A 17,734-nucleotide genomic window follows, 5' to 3' on the forward strand; every position below is an offset into this window, starting at 1 on the left:
TAGTAGGAGTGTGTTAAGAGGTTTAAAGTATGTTCATCTTTTATTACAACATAATTTTGCAATGATAGATTTTAAATAACAATCCCACCTTGTATTAAGAATATTTTATCAGTGGAGAAATAAAAAAAGATAATTGTTTGCTTGCATTGCACTAATACATTTATTTTATATATTTATATAAAGAATTAAAACAAATTCACAACACAATTTGCTGAACTTGAGCCAGCGCAAACAGGTGGGTTTGGATATTTAAAGGAAGGCAGGTCAAGGGTTGTTGTGCAGCCACAGCAAATACTCAGTCCCTTCTAGTTTTCAGCCAACAGTTTGGACCAACCAAAGTCAGTTTAGCTTCCGGTCTTATCAGATGCTCAGAATGATAGAGTGGAGTTAAATTATCCAAACATTTTAAAATAATCACAAATATCTTGAAAAAGAATCCTGTAGCTGACTGGAAGCAAGTTCAGTGAAGCCAACACTGGGATTACTGTATGTGTATGCATATGAGCTGCACCCTTCTGAACTATCTGCAGGCGATGACTGGAGACCTGATTGACCCCAGAATGCAAAGAATAGCAGGAATCCAAACAACATGTAATGAAGGGTATGAAAGGCAAACTCTAGAGCAACATAAGTTAGAGAATATCTGTCAAGATTCTCAGTCATCCAGTTATAATTCCCCTGATATAATTTTTCTAAGATGTTATTTGTTTCAATATAAATTTTTTCAAGGACTATCTTTATTTTGACAAAAAGCTATTGAAAACAGGCCTATACTTTGTCATATTTTTTAGGAATGGGCTTTGCCTTTTTTAAACAATGGCTGAAGAGCAGCATGTTTAAAAAGCTTGAGACACAGCCTGAGGACATTTTATAATTCCTAATAAATAAGGTCCTACTGGTCCTTCTGGTAAATTTGGAGGAAAACCAACAAGTTGACAATTAGAGGGTCTTACCTTATGCACAAGATCAGACAGATCATTGACCGAAACAAGTTCAAAGATCTAAAAAAAAGAGAGAGTAAGCTGCGTTTATAGAAGAATAAACAATTAAACCAGAATTGGTTGAGTCTCTAATAGCAGAGATCTTATAAACAGAAGCATTTTGCAAGCTGGAACATAAATTAAAAACAATTACAGCATTACTAGTTTTAATAGGACTTAGAAGGCTATTTAAAATATTAAGCAGAACTACTGTGCCTATTTTAAGATATCAAGTTTGGTCATATACTCCTGCACAACTTACTATTATTTAATAAGTTGCCCAACATTTAATCAGAATCAATCAACCAATCAATCAATCAATCAATCATGTTTTTGAAGCTTTGTTTCATAAACAAAGCATTAGGCTTTTTTTTCTGTTTATGAAGTAATTACGCACATGAAAATGACTCAATTGGTATACAGGTTCATAAATGCATGCATCACTTAAAATGTTTCTAGACAAAACAGACAATATTAGGGCCCATAAAAAAAATCTAATTTCTTTCAAATAAAAAAATGCAATTTATTATCATAATGGAAATACCATGCATAACACAATACAACTGTATTTGAGACAAAAGTAATTAAAGAAATGGATGGCTTTGAAGACCCCAAATGATGTTTACTGGATAAATAGCAGAAGGAAAGTGATTGTTCATAGAAAGTCATAAAATCCTGTGGGCAGTTTGTTATAAGTCACGTAAGAGGCATAGCAGATATGTAAAAAAAAAAACTAACTTTTTGGAATATATTTAAACTGAAATGCCTAATGGAAGACAAACTACATATGAACATGACATTGCTGCTGTGAGGAGCATCATGCTGTGAGGAGGCTCTTCTTCAGAGTTGATGTGTGATGGACAAACTTCCAACTTTAAGTCCAGACTTAAACCTGGATATAGCCTTTATAGCCATTTTGTAAAAAGGAATAAAAATATATATCAATTATCCTTTTTATAATCTTATTTGAAATGCTGCAAGTTGTGTCATTTGAGCTCGGAACATTATGAAATGTACAAACTTCATATTTCTGTAATAAAAGTTCTGATTCACAGCTGTGTCAGCAATGAAACAACAACAAACAAAGAAACAAACTAATCTAAGCCTCATTTTAAAATCTTTATTGTCTAGGCAGTGATAAGATCCTAATGCAATACAGTAATTGGCGGTTACTCTCTATATTTCTGACAGATCTGGTAAAAATATTTGACATTTTAAGGTTCTTTCAAGCAGTTGCTGGAACACTGCAAGAATTCCAATGTGCTGCAACTTCCTTTTCTACAAAAAAGCATAAGATTTAACCAGATCTTGAAATCCAACTCCTCATATAATTTCTAAAACATGGCTTCTTCATGAGGCTTTGAACCAAGTGGGGAGTAGAAATCAAAGGAAACCCTGTAGAGCCCAGTCAGCAGCGAGGAAGATGCAATGGGCCTCACTGGCTCCTTTAGTCTAACACTTCAATCCCAGGCAGCTCAGTGTCTACAGAGACACCTCAGGGGACCACTGTGGCTGGAAGAGGAGGGTCTTTGAATGGAGGGCCTTGTATGTGGCCAGCAGACGTAGGAGAGAAAAAGAGAGAGGAAAGAGAGGCTGTGTCCCCTCAGTGTGCAGACAGACGGGGTATTGATGGACCCATGAATGTTTAGATGTTTGGATAAAACTTTTAAACATATTAAAAAAATATTATTTAAATAACGGTATGGGTTTTTTTTTTCTTTTTTTTTGAGCTTACTAAATATAACTTTTTGTTTGTACTTCCTCTCACTTCACAGTGGAGAAATGAAAACACTTTTGTCTTATTTTCCCTGTAAATCTGTAAATCCGAGTCTTCTCTGAAGTGCAACAATTTGTTATTTTATAGAAAAGGAGTTTTTCCGTCCCTTGATATATAAACCCAATCTGACACCATTTCATTAAAGCAGCAGTTATGACTCACAAATTCACACTTCCCCAACATTCATTCTTACATCACTGCCTGCCCTCCTTTCCACTGACACAAAGAGAAAGACAATTATAAGATGCAACCAAAAGTAAAATTAACCAGCATTACATTTTGCAACATTATCATTTTATCCTATTTCTTTAAGCACGTCACCTCAAAATGCCTTTCTATGTGCTATGCATCTTTTCTCCCCACAACTATTGATGTTTTCTGTGACATATTGAGATCTGCACTATAGCAGATGAACATTACAAAAACATTTCTGTTTTTTTTTCAAACAAGCACGATGAGATAATTGATAAGTTCCTAAATAAAAGTGAAGTAAATGTTAGTAAAAGTAAAAGACGATGATCATCTGCTGGACAAGACGGCCAATCAAAAACTGCAGATTTGATTGGATTATAATTCTTCTTTAAAGCTGTTGTTTTTACATGTTTAACGTAAAACCGCTTAGATAATAATGATTTTAGCATGCACTTCACTGAGTTGAAGACTTGAATAATATGTCAGGCATGACTCTAGAATATTTCTTATGTGTCATTTGGGTTTTGAATAAAACAATGGAGCTTGACAGGATGCCTGAAAGCTACTGAATGACAGGTTTGCCATCATTAACCAGTATTTTAGAATATTTTTCAATTATTTTGTGATTCCTTAATAACTCTCAAACCACAGGAAACATATTTCTCTGGTCTGATAAGACAATAATTTAACTCTTTGGTATAACACCTGGTGTCATCTTTGGAGGAAACCAGGCACCACTCATCCCCTGGACGTTACTAAGCCTACATTAAAGCATGTTGGTAGAATCATCCTGGATCCTGAATAGAAAGCTGTTCCAGAATGTTCTCGACCTCAGGTTTGGGCGACAGTTCACTTATTAGCAAGAAAGCAACCCAAAGCCCATATAGGGGATTCAGAATCAATATGTGAATGTCCTAAAGTCCAGGCTTGAATCCAGTTGAACATATCTGGATTGATCTGAAGATGGCTTTGTACAGACATCGTCCATCCAACCTGATGGAGTCTGTCTTTAAAAGAATACTTGTTGAAGCTGCTCAAAGGTAGATGTAATATCTTGTTGCATCATATAATTGGCTCAAGGCTAAATTTGCTCCCAATGACAGATTAATAAAGTTTTTTAGCAAAGGCAATAAATACTTATGTAAATGTGGATATAGTCTTTTAATTTTAATATCTTTGCAACAATCTACAAAAAATTCAAATTGAACAAATGAGGTATTGTGTTAGAATTTAGAAGAAAGAGATTAATTTTATTTGGACAGTAAAATAATTAGTGGGAAACTGCTGAGATTCATTGAGGACATTGTCCGATGGTAGAAGAAATATTCTGAATATCTCCTGAGCCACGTCTTCCATGGTGAAAGCAAAGACTGAATGCCCAGTGTCGAACTTCTTCATCACCAAGTCTGAAGTCCCAGAGGTTATCACAAAACTTCATTGTCCCTGGTTTTTGCAGAGGACATGGTTCTGCTGGCTCCCTCTTACCAAGATGTACAGCATGAGCAGAAGCAGTTTGAAGTGTGAAGCACCTAGGATGAAGATTAGCTCCTAAAAGGATCGATGTTATGGTTCTCATCTGGAAAAAGGTTGTTTACGATCTGTCTTACTTAAGTGGAAAAGGTCCTGTACACAAAAGGACAAATGCAGTAGGAGTTCAACAGTGGGACTGACTGTACCAGTCAGTCCATGTTCCCAAACTCACCTATGTTCATGAAATCTGGATCATGACCAAACACATGGGATCCAAACGCAAGCTGCAGAAATTGACTTTTTCAGCTGAATGGCTGGGCCCTGCGTTGGAGAGGTGGTGAGGAGCTCGGCTATCTAGGAGAGGCTTAAAAGAGAACTGCTCAACAGCTGCGAAATTAAATCTCTATGTTTGCATCAAGTCCAAGTTACCTCAAAAGGTGCATTTGTCATCACACACCAAAATCAATACATAAACTTGCAAATCCATTCAGAATAAATTAATAATATAATGTTACTGGTTAAAGATTAAGTTAACTAACTTTCTGGTTTTCTTCAAAAACATTTAAGTTATAACATTAAGCTATGTATTATCAGCTGCAACACATCTAAAATCCAGATGATGGTTTGAGGTTTTTTTTTATTTTATTTTTTCTCTTTAGAAAGATCCCTTACATTTCCCCCAATTAATAATATATACTCTGCACAACATAATTTCTAGGAAAAAAAATACCAATTTCGAATACAATCTTGCAAAAATGTATTCTCTGCTATGTATAAATACATGAAGACTGAATATCCTGCAGGAATTAAAGTCAGCAGTGGTCACCTGTCCATCATAAAGATTTCCTTCTGGCATTAATCAATGTTTTCCTATAACTGTGTCCCTTCCCCTCTGGCTACCATTTAGCAACTGGATGACTGGAAAATTCTACCCATTTTTGCAACTATTTTCTTCCCAAGGACATGAGGATCTAAAACAGAGTTTTATCATAATTAATCTGTGCTAATATTTAATTAAGGTGTTTTCAAAATGAAGATTTTAGATGCTGAAGTTTTATTAGTGTATTAACAGCATTCAGGGTTGTTTCTTATTCTTGATGTCATGTGTTTTTTTTTATAGCTATGTGAAGTAAAACTTGCTCTCTACATTTCAATTTCAGCATGAGGTCCTCAGAGAAAACTGAATATATTCAAGGTCTTATAGCAAACAAGTCTGCAGTGGGTTGTTAATGTGAAGCATAAAGAATGTGAAAGAGCTTGTGTAACTTCAACTGACTTCAGTTATACTTGAATTGCAGCCTTTATAGACACTAACTTGGAATTCATTAGAACTTAGCTATTGATTCTTTTAAAAAGGAGACATTGTCATGGAATTAGAGTCATTCAACTTTGTTCATTGAGGACCTTAAGTCATTTTCAGAAATCAAAACAGATTTCTAATTATGTTGTGCTTAAAAACACAATTTCTCAAAAGGAGGTAATGCTTTTCTGAATAAAAAAAAAAAAGATGATTCTTTCCAACTTTTCATCACTACTAAGATTTTTTTTTCAGAGTCCTTTGAAAACTTGCCATTCAGTGGTAGATATTAGAGACAAAATAGACATTGAGCAGTGCTATTGAATGCACAAGGTTGCCCCAAACGAGCCTTACATTTTGCAGAAACAATCCATTAAAGCTATTGGACTGACAATATGCTTTGCACTATTTATTTTAGATATAATCACAGATTTTCCTTTAAAGAGAATCTGTTCTTAACATGGCTTTCTTTGTCTAAAATTGTAATTAAACAGCCTTGAAAATGGAGTTGTGTTTCTGTATTCCTATCCTTCCATAATACTAGAGATTTAAGTTAAAAACATGATCCTAGCTTAATTTTGGTCTTTTTACCCATTTTATTTGAATCATTACCTTTGCATCAATCCTTCATTACTGTTATTCATGCATTTGATGCTAGAGCAAAAATATTCATCTTTGATTTTTATTCGTAATAACACAGTCCCGAATTTGAAATGGCTTATTTGTGAAAAACAAAGGGGATTTGTATGGTATGGTTTAAAGACACAAGAGGTAAAATGCTTGCATTTAGGAGATTAATCCCAAGGTCAAGTGTAGCAAAGCTGCAGCGAATAGAAACAGAAAGATTTGGAAAAATAAGGATTTGGAGGGTCGAAGGTAGAGACCTAGTAAACAGACAGTATTTGACATCTTTACTTGTATACAATAACACTCTTGTTTGGGAAGATATATTGCATTCATATTCTTGTTATTAAGTTAATACCTCTTCATTTCCTTCTGACTCCACCCAACGCCTTTTTGTAAGATGTTCCTATTTTAACTAATAGCCCAAAAACTAATCTGCTTTTATTTATTCTATCTGTAATAATCCTCCCTTTCTGATTAATTTCCTCTTTCACTCCATCCATAAAGGCAATAGAACCTTTCGCTCAGAAGTATCTGTTCATGGACATGTGTATTTTTAATTTTAAACCTTCCATAACTTTTTTCTGGTCGACTGACCTCCTGGTAAACTAAAAGATTGTCCTTTCAGGGTATTTAACAAAACACAAACCCAAAATGTTAAACCAGCAGTTATGACATACTGTAGGTCTGTTGTATTATCTTTTTAAAAGATTCTGAGTAAAACAAAGTTTTTGCTGAAGCAATTTCTCTTTGTCAAAGGAGAAGAAATTTTAAACTTCACGATCAATCACAATCAATGTGATCTGTTACAGAACTCAAGTAAGAATCATCTGACTTTCAAAGTAAGACGAGTAATTCTGTATGTGATGTGAAATGGCGGGCTGTTACTACACATGTAGTGCCCTGTTTACCCCCAGCTTTGTGATTATTGCTGACCAGACTGTGGCTCAATCACACAATCAGACCAGGTCAAGTAGTTTGTTTGGTAAAGCGTGTTTTTGTGCAAGTGGCTTTTTCAATCTAAGAAACAGAGCACTGTTTGAATGTCCAATCTAAACATGATCATTTGAACAAAACCATTTATCTGGTATTTAGTTAAAACACATCCAAGATAGGTGCTGAAATTTTAATTTTTAAAAAATGTTTCCAAGTACACTTGATCTTATTTATTATGCACATATGAGCCTCTAAACATGATAGAGGTCTGGAACAGATATGCAAACTTAGATAATGCGCTTTTCAGATATCATGCAGATTTAAAGCAGAGGGAAGTCTTGGACTCAAATCCAGTCATTCATTGCACCAATGAAATGTTTTTGAAAAAAAGAATTTCAAACATTAATATTAGAGATGGATTCAGATGTTAGATTTACTGTTAAGATAAAACTGATCAGCATCAGATCTTTTTTCCAAGAGAGTCCAAGAGAGTAAAACATGATTTAGGCAAAGATTTCAACAGTCTCACAGATGTTATTGTATCAGATTTATTTGCTGCTGTAAAGAAACATGATTTGGAAAAAAAAAAAAAGGTGTACTCTTCTGTTAAAATCAGGTTAATTTCTTATTAAACTAAATAAAACGCTCCTCTTTCTCTGTTGTGTACTGGTAAAAGGTTTGGCCTTTTTAAAGTTTAATAAAAAATGTAGTCTCACACATTGTTTTTTTGCATTAGAGCAAATTTCATTGTAAAATGTTTTGGGGCTTCAGGAGAGACTTATCTTTAGTTTCAGCACTGGTAGCTGTTAAGGATTCCTCTTGTAAGCACAACCCTATCGGAGTTGTGCATTGAAACTAATGCCGTGTCCAAGCAATTATATAAACATAAAAGCTGAATAACCAATGATAAGTGATGCAATTAATAAACCACACTTTCACTTATCTTTCAAATGATTTCTTTGACATGTCTGTAGGGTGATCCATGTTGATTTTTAGGAGTCCAAGGAGGTTATGTTGTTAGGAGAGGTTCTGTGTCTCTCTGTGGACAGGGTAAGTTATGGACAAGTTTTAATGACATTTATATCCGAGGTGTCCCTTATGCCAATGAATCATTTTTATTATGTTCCAGATCACAATGCAGATTTTTTTTTTAAGATTCTATGACACTGAGACAGGGATATTTGGCAGAACAAGAAAACCAGAGGATGGCAGCAGTGACTACTGACAGTCTCAGTATCGGACTCAAAAACTCCAAGAGGTATTTTACTGAAGATAAAAAAAACAGAAAAGGCAACGCTGTTGGTTTGTTTGCAGGATTAATTGAAAACTTATGGGCAGATTTCATGGAAATGTGTGTTTTTATCAGAGGTATGCATCATGCCAAGGAACAATTCATGAAAATTTGGTAATGATCCACATCATGTGCGAGTTTAAGCTAAAGGTGTAAGTCACAATATGGGGAAAAATGTGTTGCTAGGCGGAGGTCTGCATTCTCAGAGTGCTTTTCTTGTCATTATTGACAGTTCTCTGTTTTATTTATTTTTTCAGCATCTGCTATGGAAGCCGGCAGTAACAAGGATGCGGTAATGACAGAAACAAAGTTAAAGCACTAGTTTAAGTATATATATATATATATATATATATATATATATATATATAAATAAGCTATTTTTTATTGAAATGAAATAAAAATAGTCAGGCATAAGAGCAAAATGCAATTTTCCTGCAAACCTGAACCACGACTCTTTTTGTGGCTCATTCTACTAAACAAGGACGAACCACAAAAGGTGTGTGAGCATTTTCAATCAGGTTTAGAGAATGCAGGCAGCTTTAAAGCTGAATTAACTTTGGCTGTAAAAATATCACCTAAATGTCATCAAAACAAAGCAAACCTGAAATCTCCTTGTGAGCGACACCTCCTGTGACCCTTAACTGATTGGCCACAAAGTTCATCCTCGTCTTCTTTGTAAATCCAACAACTTTGATTTAGAGTTCTTTTATTTTTCTACCTCTTCGTTGGCTTTGCAAGTTTTTACAAATTCCCCTTTCTTGCGTTCTAGTTATTCCATTATAAAAACTCGTGATGAAAAGGTCACCGCTTGTATGTTTTTGGTGTATAACAGGTAAGCATTTTTTTTATTTTGTTTTTGTTTAGCTCTGAGGAATTGTTAGCACAATCTATATAAAATATACTGGGAAGTCATACATACTAAACTGTTAAAGGAAAAGTATTGTCAGCAAGGAATAACCAATGGGTCATTATTTATACCAAAAACAAATAAGTTCATGGTGATTTAATTAATTTGGCATTTAGGCAGTAGAAAAATAAAAACAATATTTTTCATCACCGAGTCCAGGACCGGCCATTTTTGCCCAAATCTAGTAACAGCTCATGCCTGACGTCTTCCGGCAGTGATTTCACTGTGCTGTAAGCTTGGCGCCATTTTACTCGCTTTAAAAGCAAAATCAATGAGAACTACTAGACACACCAGCAATCAACAACAATTATTTAAGATTCCGAGAGGACTTGGCTATTAAAATTCTCGAGAGCTATAGTTAAACTGACAATATACACGTGCATGGCAGTTAGTTGTTGAAATACATTGGGTAAAAGTGAAAAAAAAAATTATTTAATCTTTCCATTTCATGATCCAGGTCGGAGAGTAGAGTGAAGTTGGCCCCCCCACCTTCTTCAAATCAGACAAAATTGGTATCAAATGTTTGTGGAGCCAAAAATTTTATTTGTGCCGCTATCATTTAAAAGATATATAGAAATATTGCTAGAGGTCATCAAAGGTCAACCAGCCCCCCCACCTTCTTCAAATCAGACGAAATGGGTGTCAATTACCTCAGCTCTGTTTGTGCTGCTTTGGCTTTGAAGATATTCATGAAAATGTAAAGGTCAAAAGGTCAACCAGCCCACCTACCTTCTTCAAATTAGACAAAATTGGTGTCAAACGTTTGTGCTACGTTTGTGCTGGTTTGTGCAGCAAAAATGTTTGTTTGTGCTGCTTTGGCTTTGAAGATATTACTGAAAATATAAAGGTCAAAAGGTCAACCAGCCCCCCAACCTTCTTCAAATTACACAAAATTGGTGTCAAACATTTGTGCCACGTTTGTGCTGGTTTGTGCAGCAAAACATTTTCGTTTGTGCCACTATCATTTTAAAGATATAAAGAGATATTTCTAGAGGTCATCAAAGGTCAACTAGCCCCCCGACTTTCTTCAAATTAGACAAAATTGGTGTCAAACGTTTGTGCTACCTTTGTGCCAACTTCACTCAGGTACCACAGATTCATCATTGGATTGCCAATTTGAAAAGAGAGGATTTGCCATCAAACTTCTGGCCAGAGAAAAAAGAAAACACGTGATAATCCATCACTGTCTGCTTCACATGGTGCATTGGTCATCGCCATGATGGATAATAGCCCGTTGTGACAAACACCAGATAGAGCACTGGTACTTGCTCAACAGCCGATACCGCACCGCAACGTCTAAAACCGGTAGGTGGCAGTAGTGCTCTTTGATAAACATGGATGTCTCCGGTTAAGCAAATTTAAATGAAACTACTCTTAAAGCTACAGTGTGTAATAATTACAGGGATATACAGTCAGAAATGTAATATATTATACATAACTATGTTATTTTATCATCATCTACGAGCTCAGCCTCTTAACCTTAATATTTGCGTTGCCTTAGAATTCGTTATTTATAATTACATAGGAGCGGGTCTCGCAGCCATGGAGGCAGACATCTTTGCACTACGGCAGCGCAGAGCCAACAAACTAGTGATTGCGAGATCGCCAAAATGTCACAACGATGTAGAAAAAATAACGGGTATATTTATTATCTTAAGTCTACATGAAATCTATACCCTACACAGACTAATGAAATACTATCTGTAAAATTATCTATGTAAACAAACCTCATCACTTGAGAAGGTAGGTGATGCGGTCGTCGTGGAAGACATTTTGTCCCGTAACGCTCGCCGTACTGTTGGGGGGGAGAAGCGGTGGGGGGGAGATGTTCATGTTGTTGCAGTCTGCAGTCTGCAGTCTGACCGCTAGATGTCGCTAAAAGTTACACACTGTAGCTTTAATTAAAACACTTATTTATTAAAAAGTCTGTAATAATTTTATACTTACAGTTCTTTCAGAAGTTTGTATTCTGTATGTGACTGGACTTTCCCTTCAGTGTTCCATTGTTTCTTTATGTTGCCTGTTCAAAGTCAACATAACATCTAAAAGCTTATCTAAGGTGTTTACACATCAGAATATATTTCTGAATTCATATTCCATACAAACCAACATGCTTATACAACTTTGAATTTAATATAGATGTGGAACAAAGAATTGAAATGAGCTTGTTTGTAGGTGCAAAGTAATGTTGCATTGAGGTTGATGGTGTCTCTAAAGCTCCCATGAGGAACATTTAGACTTAAAGAGTTAATCAAATGACCATAGTTTTCAGTTTCTTTGTTGCCTCTCACACATTGAAATATAATTAGAGAAATATCCCATCTTCTCTTTATTATTTCTTCTGAAATCTGTGACTTAGTACAGAATTCCATACCACTCTAATTCTTTTCACCACCCAAACCTTGTCCTTTACGTTCAGACTGGATTGTGTATTGTATAACTGTGCTTTATTCTTCCTTTTGAATACATGTATTGATGAGATGTAATGGATCAGTTATATAAATGTATTTAGCTTTAAAGGCAGTTATATTAACCCTTTTACCGTAGTTTAAAAGACTACTTAAATTTATAGTCACAATTTTCAGCTGAAAACCTAGAAAGAAATAGAAAGGCAGAGCTGCTTATATCAACATTAAAGTGCAATGATATCCCAGTTTCAATGTGTAATAGCCTGTTTTTTGTTTTGTACACCTGCACCCTGTAGACTTCACAAATGAGTTTTAAAGCCAGGAGAAACTTTGTTTATATGCTGATTTCCTATTTACTAGAATTTATCTTAATGAGTTTATGCACACTGTTATGGATTCCCCCCAGTAGTTAATTTATTGTGTGTGTTTATTTATCTGTTCAGCTATTTAAACCCTGAGAGGTTCAAAATGATCTGAGTGCTGAGTTTTAACGAGCAGCCAACTGCAAAACAAACAGCCTGATGGTGTTGCTGAACAGACGATCCATTGCATTTCTTTCATTTTGTTCATTCTGCAAGCATTATTATTATCACTCCACAATGGTTTGGACTTAGATTTTATTCTGTTTTTGTTTTGGACAAGACAAACTTGCCTTAGATCATTTCTCGAAATTTGGGAAATATTAATGAAGAACAATCGATAAAGCTGTGTTTTTATGTCAACTTACTTATGTGCAACACTCTGTTTTGACTCCATAGTTGGACATGGAGTGAGCGTAACTACTTTCTGTCTTTAAGATTCACAGTTGGTATTTTATATTATTGAAATTCAGTCTGTACAATAACCTAGGGTCATGTACCTCTCAAGAACTATACATGTTCTATTATCTTTCAAAAAACACACCTGGCTTATGTGGTAAGGAAAATAACAGACATTTTAATGTTTTCTGTATTAAATACATTTATGTTGGGATTAATGCCAGGAAGTTCACAGCAGGTGATTCCTATTTAACATATTTTCTGGAATTTTTTATATTTAGTAGAAAAATACCTTTATGATAATGACAGCTTCAAGTTGTTTTCTGTAGGGAGAAACTAGTTGCATGCAATGATTTGCTCAAGAAGCTTCAGAGCAATTCTTCCCTGCCAACTGTCTTCAAATCTTGCGGGTCCTGGGGGATCCTCTGTTTACTTACACTTTTTGTTCCTCCACTAGTTTTCCAATTAGATTCAAGACAGGGGCTTGGTCATTTCTGCAGCTTTATTATCTTCCAGTAAAAGGTTTCCATGGCTTTGGGTATGAGATAATTTTCTTGGATTAAATTAACCCAATTTTATGTTCCGTGTCTCAGTACATTTTTCATTCAATATTTATTTCAGTAATGTTAAGTCTACCAGTACTAAAAGCTAAAAGTTGGTCCAAAGTTGGTCCATTTCTGTTGATGCACGATGCCATTCCTTCTCCGTTGTGGACAAGTACATTCTATGAGTTACATTCTCCAGACTATGTTGATTCAGTGTGTCTTTGACTTGTCCTGATGTTTTGCAGCTGTTTTTAATTTACTTTTTTATGCCATTTTTTAAACAGTTTAGCTTTCATGAGATGGCAAAAACTTCTGGCTACAGGGAAATCTTCTGTGATAGCAAATGGGTAGCAAATGGTAAATTTGTGTTCCTCCCACATACACCTTAGGATCACTGAACACATTCAGAACTACAATCATAGCTAAATGAATGAAAACTGAAAAAATAACTAAATCTAACCAATATATAAATAGCTATTAATGATAATAGAATACTATTGTAAAATTGTTAAGTTAAAAAAATGAATCTACACATACAAGGAAAATTATCTCTATTATTTTCTTATATAAGATATAAGAATAAATATTTGCTCAACTGGATAAAATGGGGATGGGCATGGCCCACTGCGTTTTTTTTTTTTTGTTTTGTTTTTTTATTGATCTACTTGACAATTTTCCTAACAAACATAATGTTGGAATAAGCCAGATAACTTGGAATCAAAAAATGTTTGCTGGATAAGGTCAGCGTTGAAGTCTCTATTGTGCAAAGGAGAACATTGCACTCGCTGAAGGGCGTTTATTTTTTTCCTCTTCTCATTCCTTTTCAGCAGCAAATTCCTTTCCACTTTGGTTTAATAAACAATTGTTCATCCTAATCTAATGCAGTTCTTTACAAAGAGCCTCTAACCTTTGCAGAATTTTCTGAGTATTCAATGAGTGCTTTAGACATCAAATTTTACTCCCCTAAATAAAATTACAAAGAATTTAAACCATCCCCCTGTTGCTACTGTAGATTGCACATCTCCTTTTGCAAGAATGGAAGACTGACAGGCAGAACAGCAGTGATTAAGGGGGCTGAGCTTAGCAAATTGACAATTACTGAGTGCTACAAGGAGGCTGAGGAAAAGCACATGAAGGTCAGTTCAGTGGAGGGGCATGTAACATGTTTAAATTTAAGGCAGGAGACCAGCTTTCCATCATTCATAAACCAGCAATGAAAGCTTCTAACCGTGACGACTACATTAATAATGTCCTAAAGCTTCAGTACACCACCAAAATTCATTGCACATTCTGTGTGTAGTTTTTAAATCAAATACAAAATCCTCAACCTGTATGGTAAAGTTTTCCCCCTGTATCTGGATTTATTACTGTTCAAACTTGTCAATAGGTTTGATGTATTTAATAAAGAACAGCACAGTCCCATAGTAAAAAAGCATTCAACTCAAAAAGAGTTCAACTTTGTCCTTTAGGTTTACTTGTTCTCAGCACTTCTGTACATTTTTTTCTGTGTGCTCTGGCTTGTTCCAGATGGACTGTCAGATGTCCTGTCTGTACACTGGTGGTTCACCTCTGGGGGAAAAGACTCTGTACCTTTCAAAGGTACTGTAGTATAACCATTTTTAATTCTCTAGGACAACTTATTTTTTTTTTAATATCTTTAAATCATTCAACGGTCTCCTATTAACCAGCAGATAAGCTTCCATGATCCGCAGGTGTGGTTGAGCCTAAAGCACCACTCTTGTCTTCCTTTTCCATGACAAAGAATAACTTGATAATCAAATCTGGTCTCTTAACAGTGTCATGATGCATGTTAAAATTCATGCTGTATTCCCTTTGAATAGCTGAATTGAATCTGTTGAAGCTGATTCTCCATCAATCAACAGCAGAGTTGTCTTAACTGGAATAAAACAATTGCTATGAAGCCCCCTCATCAGAATGCATCCAGCATCCTTTTTAGAGTGGAGCAGACACTAGAAATTAGACTTTTGGAGAGCATAGAAGCCATTATGTGATTAAATTACCATTCATAATTTTGCTATCTGGTCTGTTTGGCCTGGATGGCTGCCTTGGTAAACACACCACATCTTCCAGCAGAGATATGAACCAGGCTTATGTTGAGTTTTCACTCATTTAAACAATTATTTTCCAGCATTGATATTTGGAATGAGTAATCTCTACAGACAGTTACAGTATAGCACTTTGTGGCCTATATGCTTTATATTAAATCCTTTTTGATAAAGCTTAGAGTTAGAGTGGCTCAGGTTATCCTGAGCTATCTCTATAGTTATGCTGCAATAGGCTTAGACTACTGGAGGACATAGGGACCCCTTTTACATCATTTTGCTTAATTCTATCTCTATTCTCCAACTCTGCAGATTCTGTTAGTTCAATCTCTAACGTTATGCTCTCTCTGCTTTTTCTCATAGTAGCTTCGCCTCATCTGTTCCTGTTTGGGTCTGACACCATCCTGGAGAGAAATATTAGCTGTACTGCTGCCATCAACACCTTTGTTTATAGATGTTGGAGATCGGCCTGTTTTTTAATTTAGTCCTGTTTCTCTGAGTGTTACTGGCTGGATGTGCTTTCATCATCCTCTAACATGGGAGCTGGCTTGGAGCTCGGCTGCCTGGCTGTGTGTTTCCTAGATAGGGCCGCCTTTTACAGTTGCTTTTTGTATCTCTACTTCTTTCTCTATGTTTGCTTCTGTCTACTTTAACCCCAGTCGGCCAGGGCAGATTGCCGCTCACACTGAGCCTGGTTCTGTTGGAGGTTTCTTCCTGTTAAAAGTGAGTTTTTCCTCTTCACTGTCCCTACAAACATGCTTAGTGTGAGGGATTGCCTTTGAGTCAATAAGTCGATACAGTCAACTGGTTTTCATTAGATAGAAGACTGAATCCATTTGACTGGATGATCTGGTGAACTGTAAAGTGCCTTGAGATGACATGTGTTGTGAATTGGCTCTAAATAAACTGAATTGAAATATTTTAATTAGGTTATAGATTCGATTTGCAGGTTTAATAGTTGTTTTGCTTGAGCAATGGTAATAAAAAAAGGAGAAATATTTCCCCTGCTTAGAATAAATAAACCTTTAGTTATGTGGTGTGATGTATGTAACCCAGATAGGAAAATAAGCCTGGCCCTATAGAGAGGTGGGTATTTACTAGTAACATTTACTTAGCTAGATTGACTTGAGTAGCCCTTTAAAAGTAAAGATGCACTTTTTGGAGTAGGAGTAGTCTTACTGCAATGAGTGGAAATATGAAGAAATAGCATTAGTTTCTACATGACTGAAAATGGCTGTTTACTCTTCTCATCATTAGAAACTTTAATGAGTAAAGAGCAAGCAAGTTTTAAACCAATGTGCACCAGAGAGACGCACACCATCAGCTTGTGTAAGCCAGACTCATTGTTTGTTCTCAAATATCGCTTTGTTATTTTCGGTCTCCCAGTTCTTGTGTCATTTGAAAGTCAAGTAAAACGGTTTACAGCATTTTCTGTCTGAAAGTGACTTACCCTGTTCTAACTTGTACTGTACATAACATACAGCAGCTACTGATTTGTGTAAGCTGTACAAATACATAGATATACTATTTCCTTTCAAAAGTGTACCTTCCACCTGATATTGCAGTTGTGTAATAACCGTGTGTTTTGTATTTATTCACTTTTTCTTTGAAACACTAGAATTTGCATATACCTTTAATTGTATTGTAACTTCTCAAACATTTTTAAGTGTTAAGTTAGATGTTATGATCATGAATAGTAAGTTAATTATTCACTCGGTACTTGAGTCACCTCTTTACCTTTTCTTAGTCATTTCTTGGTAAGCTACTTTTTAATTTTACTCATAGCCACTTTTAAATATAACTCATTGTCATAACTTTACTAGTAAAAATATGATGAAGTAGTTCTACTTTGGGTACTGTCTGGGAAAGAAAATTATGGACATCCACATTAACAACAGTAGTTTCTCATGATTGAAAAGAGACAGATTTTGACTGTTCATGTGTATGAGGATGCTGATAAATCACCTACCATAGTGTATTTCTGGTGTTCACTCCTCCTAAACGTGTGATTTTGATGGGATCCCTCTTGATCAGCTCATTCTCAAGTTGTCACTAAGAACACAGACAAAAACATGAAAAACGGTTTGTTAAGCTTTTTAAAGAAATACATCCCATATATATATGCCATATGACATAAAATGCTCTTTTAAGAATTATTTGTACAGTTACTGCAAGTAAAAAAAAAAAAAAAATCAATGTAGATGAAAATATGAAGTCAGCAAACTGTGATAAAATGTTGCACAAAAAGGCATTGTCATTGGGATTTCCAAAGAAGTGAACAGTTTATACAAGGAAATGACAGCATTTTCAATGGAAATTGGTGAGTTGCAACTCCTGGTGTACTGACTGGAAGTACAGCACCAACAACACAGCTTTCATCTTGGGACAGTGGAATAACAATTAGTCAGCATGAAGGCAGGCAGTCTTTTCTGTCTTTTTAAAAGAGAAAACTAACAGGGAAAAAAAAGAAAAGTTGTAAAAGAATT

Source organism: Cyprinodon variegatus, unplaced genomic scaffold (genome assembly GCF_000732505.1).
Source record: "Cyprinodon variegatus isolate N-32 unplaced genomic scaffold, C_variegatus-1.0 Scaffold34, whole genome shotgun sequence".
Lineage (NCBI taxonomy): Eukaryota > Metazoa > Chordata > Actinopteri > Cyprinodontiformes > Cyprinodontidae > Cyprinodon > Cyprinodon variegatus.